At 39.9% G+C, this 8,739-nt stretch overlaps 2 long non-coding RNA genes across 2 annotated transcripts; both read right to left on the bottom strand.

Moving 5' to 3' along the window:
• LOC130988822 (uncharacterized) lies at positions 1 to 2,731 on the bottom strand. The gene is made up of 2 exons (XR_009090204.1): positions 2,364 to 2,731; positions 1 to 287 (listed from the first exon to the last, which is right to left on the bottom strand). It is a non-coding gene; the product is annotated as an uncharacterized LOC130988822 (long non-coding RNA).
• Positions 2,732 to 5,763: 3,032 nt separating this feature from the next.
• LOC130988823 (uncharacterized) lies at positions 5,764 to 8,493 on the bottom strand. Its single transcript, XR_009090205.1, has 2 exons — positions 8,126 to 8,493; positions 5,764 to 6,050 (listed from the first exon to the last, which is right to left on the bottom strand). It is a non-coding gene; the product is annotated as an uncharacterized LOC130988823 (long non-coding RNA).
• Between the last annotated feature and the right edge of the window lie 246 nt (positions 8,494 to 8,739).

Raw genomic sequence — 8,739 nt, 5'->3', positions numbered from 1 at the left:
TAGAAATAAACAAGGAACAACCTTGTAAAAACCCGAAATAGGATAGAAAGTCGGGCTATGCCCCTTTGGATCACAAGTTTTGTTTCATGCTTCTGACAACCGACATTCATTGGCATAAATTTAGTAGTGAAGAGTCTAAGCTCGGTCAGGTATATCATTTGAAATTTAACATGAAGATCTTAAGTTGGAAAAACAAAAGACTGATATGAGTAATTGCTACAGCGGAAGTCTAACATAGGAATTTATCGCTAGCCTCAGCTCCGTCCCGTCAGCACCGGCCAGCCAACCTGAAAACATTTGAAAGTATTTTTGGGCTAAGTACTAATGTACTTAGTGGGCATGCATTTTCATAAACATTTCATTATTTTCTTAAAGACAGTTTATCCAATCATACTTGACATGACTTAGAAGGTTTTAAATTGAAAGAAGTACTTCTAAGCATGTTAAAACATTTTCTTTCATTTGTGCGCACATGTCACACTCCCTTTCTGTTACTCGCTGTGATCCCGGACCTTTTAGCCACCGACGGATCTCTGTCTCCCGCTTACTTGAACTGAGGGCGTAACCCAGACAAGTTTACTTTGACCTCGGGACGCTACCCAGGCAGGCCTGATATTTCTCATGCTCCGGAACACATCCAGCCGAGCACCCTTATAACGCCTCTGGTTAGAGCCCGATGGAGATCAACCCACCGAGTCAACTAACAAGTGTACACAATTCTCAAACAACGTATTAGGTCATAAGAGAACCTCAATTGATTAACTGCGCGAGCCTTAAACAGAGCAGAGTGCACATAAACATTTTATTGGATAAACAGTTTTCATTACATTAAATAAACAATTTGCATTTCATTGAAACATTTAGAGCTTAATAACTCAATCATACTTTGTACATTTGGAAAGTAATGCCCACCTGGTTAGGCAAAGCCTGAAGATCATAATCACATATAAACCTGTCTTGGGAAAGCAGCGCTAATCCCCCTGGTCACAAAGCCTACAAGAAATTCTATTCTCAATAGGTCTCCTTAAATCTAATCTTAAGTCATGGTGTAGTGCTTAACATTCTATGATTCACTTAGCCGGGTTTTCAAAATTTAATAAATAAATAATTGAAAACATTTCTCTTGAGTTAAGAACACCAACAATATTCTTACTCATCTTCCTTTAATAATTGGAATTATAAATAAAACCAATTAAATCATAAATACTTTTATTGCAAAATATAATGCAATTTCATGTCATGCTTAGCATATAATAAGTAATTTACTTAAAATATGCACATAATAATAATATAATATTATTATGCAAATTAAAAATAATTAATCAAACTTAATAGTCTAATTAATTAAAATAGTGTATCTCCTTTAAATAAAAATCTGCATAAATCCAATTAAATAAATTAATAAAGGCCCAACAGATTTAAAAATTAAAAGCCCATCTGAAACAAAAATAAATAAAATCTCGGCCCATGACTCGAGCCCACTACTAATTAAAATCGGCCCACTCTCTAACAAAGCCCTACCCCAAAGCCCAACCCTCACCCTAGCCCACTGACTCCACCCTCTTATCTCCCTCAGCCGCACAACACTCACACACACATAGCAGCTGCGCCTTCCTCTCCCTCTCTCGGCTCCCTGCCACCTCGCGCCGGACGGCAGTGCTGCCGCCGGACGCTGGCGGCTGACTCCGCCTCTCCTCAACTTCTCTCCCTCTTCCCTCATCTCTCGCTTCACGCCAAACCCCCTTCTCCCTCATCCTCACTCATCAAACTGACCCGCCGCCGTGGAGACTCGCCGGAGACGTAGCAGCGACGAGCCGCCGCCACCAGCTCTCTCTCTGACAGTGGTCGAGCGACAGCAGCCAAGGCCGCCGAGCTCTACCTCCCTCCGCTGAACTTTGGCCGACGGCAGCAGCTTCATGCCGCCACCATCGCCGCCCTCTTATCTCCCTCGGAATTCTCTCTATGACTCCCGCCGACGAGCAGCAGCCGGAGCCGCCCGCCGGAGCCCTAACCTCCACCCAGACCAGCTCCGACCAGCCACATGAACTCTCCCTCGTCCGTGGCCGGACGACAGCAACAGCAAGGCTGCCGCGCCCTGGCCTCCCTCTTCCACTCTCGCCGATCTCTCGACCCCCAGCAGCAGCCTCTCGAACTTCACACACACACACACCATCACACACAAAAGCATCTTATGAAAGAAAAATACTTTGATAGCTCAAGTGCTGAAAATTTCTTTTGTGTATATGTATGTAAAGATTATACTTGAAGTAAAATTTTGTCATATGGTCAGTACATAAAAGTTCATGTGTCTCTGGTATGAGGGATGACTCTTAGTGTATATATGATGCTGGATTATCGATTACCTCCGTGAAAGCAGACTGGTTTTCTCCAATTTACGGATGAGAGAGGATTTCAGATGAAGCTATTGCCTGTTGATTAGAGTTGTTATGTGTGGGTTGTGTCTGCTTGGATTATCATAGATGAAATCAATGCAGGCTTTCTGTAAAAATACAGAAGCAGAAACCTTCCGTGAAAGAAGAAAAATGATGAGCTTGTTGTTGAAAAGCTAATTGAAGAAGGGAAAAGCTCCACGGTGAGAGGTTTGTGTGAAAGATTTGGCTGATTTGCTAAGTGGAATTTTGACAGCATAAAAACAAAAGAAAGTGGAAACAAAAGAGAGTGGACAACTAAAGCAAAAGAATTTGATAAGATATAAGATGATTTGATAAGATATGAGAGGATTTAATTGTGACATGTATGAAAAAAAATAATCATGATATAGGGTGGCTATTAGGAACATAAAATACCGGGACTGTAATAATACTTCAGGGTTCGCTAAATAAATAGCTCGTGAAAATACTTGAATGCTAAATTAAATAAATATGCAATGCATATAAATTCAATAACTAAATTTACAAATGTTTTTGTAAATCATTTTTGTTGGAATTAAAAATAAATTCTTTTTCTCAATCCGGCGTGAATCATCTTAAATCTAAGTTCGAAAATAAATTCTAAATTTAGCTCGGGGAAACGGGGTATTACATCCCTCCCTCCTTAAAAAAATTTCGTCCTCGAAATTACATACCTTGATAATCTAGCTGGGTATACTAGTCTTTCATTTCATTCATCTCTTTTGTGACATTTTCCATCCTGTGATGATTCCACTTCATGATGAGAACAAAATTATTGTCTCATAAAACTTGAACCTTGCGATCAAGTATCTGGACTGGTTTTTCTTCATAACTTAAGTCCTGACTAGGACTACTTTATCTGGCTTAATCAAATGCTTTGGATTAAACACATACTTTCTTAACTGAGAGACATGAAACACATTGTGCACGTCTCCAATACTGGGTGGCAATGCCAACCTATAGGCTACAGGGCCTATCTTATCTAGGATCTCAAAAAGTCCTATATAACGGGGTCGTAACTTGCCCCTTTTTTTCTGAAACGTATAACTCCCTTTGAGGGAGAAACTTTGAGGAAAACTCGATCTTCAACATTGAATTCTAACTCCGATCGGCGTTTATCGGCGTAAGACTTTTGCCTATCTTGAGCTTCTTTGATTCTTTGCTTGATGTGGTCGACCTTCTCAACCATCTGTTGGACCAGTTCAGGACCTAACAGCTTTCTTTCACCCACTTCATCTTAGTAAAGTGATGAACTATATTTTCAGCCATACAAGGCCTCATCTGGATTATTCCAAATGTTGCTTGATAACTATTGTTATAAGCAAATTCTACGAGAGGTAACAAATCCTCCTAACTTCTACCTTTGTCTGCGACAATCGTTCGCAACAAAAATTTTAGAATCTGAATCGTTCTTTCTGACTGTCCGTTAGTCTGAGGATGGTACGTTGTGCTGAAATTCAGCTGAGTGCCCATTGCTTCTTGTAAACTTTTCCAGAAACGTGAGGTGAATCTAGTGTCACGATCTGACGTGATAGATACAGGTACACCGTGGAGGCGTACTATCTCTTTGACATATAACTTTGCAAGTTTCTCCAATCCAAATGTCATTTGAATTGGCAGAAAGTGCGCTGACTTTGATAATCGGTCCACTATGACGTTATATCTCTTTTTATTACTTTCCACCAGAAAATTTTCTTTAAATCCTGGTGCATCTTTGTACTGCCTGGATGTGCAGTGTAAGGAGTATCATGAGCCTCGCTCATAATCTCGTTCTTTAATTCTTCTTTGTGTGGCACACACAATCTTTCACCAACCATAAGTGCGTTATCCTTTGCTTCAGTGAATCCTTTCGTTTCATTCGTTCTTGCAGCGAGACGCATCTTCTCCATTTGTTGTAGTGACTCGGTGGTGAAGGTCTCGTTCATTGCTTGTTCCTTCGTAATATCTCCCTGGTTCACTAGGGGAATTAAATATCTCATGACGCGATTCATTCACGAACTCCTTTACGCATTTCTTATTATTGTCCACCATGTGGACCACATATTAACAGCTGGTTGAAAACTAATGATAAACTGAGTAATTCTAATTGCTACTATACTTATCGTAATAAAGGATATTCTATTGTGACAACTATATAGTGCGAGTCTATATATTGTGATGATGCTCTACCTCAAGATCAAAAATCTTAATTGACAATCACCAAGATCTTAGTCATGTGGGCTGGCCAGACCCAACAAAACAAATCACTCAGTCAAATGGAAGTTTCGCCCCCAATCATGTCAATTTCTAATTCGTGTAAGGCTCTGGTCAAACTTCTAACTTAAAACACTTACTAATAAGTACTTCATCATAAGTTACTGATACTATGAAAGTCCATTCTATGTCGTTCTAGCCAAGCTATCACGACTAACATCATAATCATAAGCAACATAAGTTCTTATGTGAAAAACTTAATCTCACCGCTATTGAAATAGCTCAAGTGAATCCTTAGTCTTAAGGCAGTGCCTCTATGTTGTAACATCTCTATGTTAAACATTTCTATCTTACCAGTCTTTACTTAAATCGATCAAGCGGTGCTATCACGATTAACATTCTCAAAGCATTCTTGGGTGGTATTCAAACAGTTTGTAAGAGGATCCACCATTCTAATCGTATAGGCAGCTAGCCTAAAACGACAACATAAAGCTTTCTCATTCGTTCATTCTCTTTGAAACTTGAAACATGTTGACATTAAATGCCACATGAAACTTTTCTATTGCCGGAAAGATTCAAAGAATCTAACTCGACCATACATCTGGTATTCGTGAAAGGCTCAATAGTCCTAAACACGACTTTAACTCATCTTATCGTTAAGGGCTCGGGTAGTCCCAAACACGATACTTACTTATCTTATCGTTAAGGGCTCGGGTTGTCCCAAACACGATACTTACTCATCTTATCGTTAAGGGCTCGGGTTGTCCCAAACACGATAATTACTGGTTACATGGGTCGGAGACCCAAAATAACAATATGAAAGTGATTAACAATTCATAACTTATAGCATATGGAAAGCGGTAAGCAATTCACATAGCATCATTCATTGAAAGCGCACACTTTTTCTTTTCTTGGAAACATTCATAACATCTGAAATACATATATGTATATTTTGAAACTATTATCGTACCTTGGTTGCGGCAGTGTGACGGTGAGCTGAGGGCTACTGATATTCTTAGAAGTCTAGAGATACTATTCTAGACTCGACATTGAAAAGCTTATGGTTATCAGAAACATGAAAGGAAACTCATGCTCTGATACCATTCTGTCACACCCCAATTCTTGAATGAATAAATATAATCGAGGTGCAACTAATTCATAGAAATAAACAAGGAACAACCTTGTAAAAACCCGAAATAGGATAGAAAGTCGGGCTATGCCCCTTTGGATCACAAGTTTTGTTTCATGCTTCTGACAACCGACATTCATTGGCATAAATTTAGTAGTGAAGAGTCTAAGCTCGGTCAGGTATATCATTTGAAATTTAACATGAAGATCTTAAGTTGGAAAAACAAAAGACTGATATGAGTAATTGCTACAGCGGAAGTCTAACATAGGAATTTATCGCTAGCCTCAGCTCCGTCCCGTCAGCACCGGCCAGCCAACCTGAAAACATTTGAAAGTATTTTTGGGCTAAGTACTAATGTACTTAGTGGGCATGCATTTTCATAAACATTTCATTATTTTCTTAAAGACAGTTTATCCAATCATACTTGACATGACTTAGAAGGTTTTAAATTGAAAGAAGTACTTCTAAGCATGTTAAAACATTTTCTTTCATTTGTGCGCACATGTCACACTCCCTTTCTGTTACTCGCTGTGATCCCGGACCTTTTAGCCACCGACGGATCTCTGTCTCCCGCTTACTTGAACTGAGGGCGTAACCCAGACAAGTTTACTTTGACCTCGGGACGCTACCCAGGCAGGCCTGATATTTCTCATGCTCCGGAACACATCCAGCCGAGCACCCTTATAACGCCTCTGGTTAGAGCCCGATGGAGATCAACCCACCGAGTCAACTAACAAGTGTACACAATTCTCAAACAACGTATTAGGTCATAAGAGAACCTCAATTGATTAACTGCGCGAGCCTTAAACAGAGCAGAGTGCACATAAACATTTTATTGGATAAACAGTTTTCATTACATTAAATAAACAATTTGCATTTCATTGAAACATTTAGAGCTTAATAACTCAATCATACTTTGTACATTTGGAAAGTAATGCCCACCTGGTTAGGCAAAGCCTGAAGTTCATAATCACATATAAACCTGTCTTGGGAAAGCAGCGCTAATCCCCCTGGTCACAAAGCCTACAAGAAATTCTATTTTCAATAGGTCTCCTTAAATCTAATCTTAAGTCATGGTGTAGTGCTTAACATTCTATGATTCACTTAGCCGGGTTTTCAAAATTTAATAAATAAATAATTGAAAACATTTCTCTTGAGTTAAGAACACCAACAATATTCTTACTCATCTTCCTTTAATAATTGGAATTATAAATAAAACCAATTAAATCATAAATACTTTTATTGCAAAATATAATGCAATTTCATGTCATGCTTAGCATATAATAAGTAATTTACTTAAAATATGCACATAATAATAATATAATATTATTATGCAAATTAAAAATAATTAATCAAACTTAATAGTCTAATTAATTAAAATAGTGTATCTCCTTTAAATAAAAATCTGCATAAATCCAATTAAATAAATTAATAAAGGCCCAACAGATTTAAAAATTAAAAGCCCATCTGAAACAAAAATAAATAAAATCTCGGCCCATGACTCGAGCCCACTACTAATTAAAATCGGCCCACTCTCTAACAAAGCCCTACCCCAAAGCCCAACCCTCACCCTAGCCCACTGACTCCACCCTCTTATCTCCCTCAGCCGCACAACACTCACACACACATAGCAGCTGCGCCTTCCTCTCCCTCTCTCGGCTCCCTGCCACCTCGCGCCGGACGGCAGTGCTGCCGCCGGACGCTGGCGGCTGACTCCGCCTCTCCTCAACTTCTCTCCCTCTTCCCTCATCTCTCGCTTCACGCCAAACCCCCTTCTCCCTCATCCTCACTCATCAAACTGACCCGCCGCCGTGGAGACTCGCCGGAGACGTAGCAGCGACGAGCCGCCGCCACCAGCTCTCTCTCTGACAGTGGTCGAGCGACAGCAGCCAAGGCCGCCGAGCTCTACCTCCCTCTGCTGAACTTTGGCCGACGGCAGCAGCTTCATGCCGCCACCATCGCCGCCCTCTTATCTCCCTCGGAATTCTCTCTATGACTCCCGCCGACGAGCAGCAGCCGGAGCCGCCCGCCGGAGCCCTAACCTCCACCCAGACCAGCTCCGACCAGCCACATGAACTCTCCCTCGTCCGTGGCCGGACGACAGCAACAGCAAGGCTGCCGCGCCCTGGCCTCCCTCTTCCACTCTCGCCGATCTCTCGACCCCAGCAGCAGCCTCTCGAACTTCACACACACACACACCATCACACACAAAAGCATTTTATGAAAGAAAAATACTTTGATAGCTCAAGTGCTGAAAATTTCTTTTGTGTATATGTATGTAAAGATTATACTTGAAGTAAAATTTTGTCATATGGTCAGTACATAAAAGTTCATGTGTCTCTGGTATGAGGGATGACTCTTAGTGTATATATGATGCTGGATTATCGATTACCTCCGTGAAAGCAGACTGGTTTTCTCCAATTTACGGATGAGAGAGGATTTCAGATGAAGCTATTGCCTGTTGATTAGAGTTGTTATGTGTGGGTTGTGTCTGCTTGGATTATCATAGATGAAATCAATGCAGGCTTTCTGTAAAAATACAGAAGCAGAAACCTTCCGTGAAAGAAGAAAAATGATGAGCTTGTTGTTGAAAAGCTAATTGAAGAAGGGAAAAGCTCCACGGTGAGAGGTTTGTGTGAAAGATTTGGCTGATTTGCTAAGTGGAATTTTGACAGCATAAAAACAAAAGAAAGTGGAAACAAAAGAGAGTGGACAACTAAAGCAAAAGAATTTGATAAGATATAAGATGATTTGATAAGATATGAGAGGATTTAATTGTGACATGTATGAAAAAAAATAATCATGATATAGGGTGGCTATTAGGAACATAAAATACCGGGACTGTAATAATACTTCAGGGTTCGCTAAATAAATAGCTCGTGAAAATACTTGAATGCTAAATTAAATAAATATGCAATGCATATAAATTCAATAACTAAATTTACAAATGTTTTTGTAAATCATTTTTGTTGGAATTAAAAATAAATTCTTTTTCTCAATCCGGCG

Source organism: Salvia miltiorrhiza, chromosome 6 (genome assembly GCF_028751815.1).
Source record: "Salvia miltiorrhiza cultivar Shanhuang (shh) chromosome 6, IMPLAD_Smil_shh, whole genome shotgun sequence".
Taxonomy (NCBI): Eukaryota; Viridiplantae; Streptophyta; class Magnoliopsida; order Lamiales; family Lamiaceae; genus Salvia; species Salvia miltiorrhiza.
The sequence above is the reverse complement of the archived record's forward strand: the minus strand, read 5'-3'. Positions and strand labels throughout refer to the sequence as shown.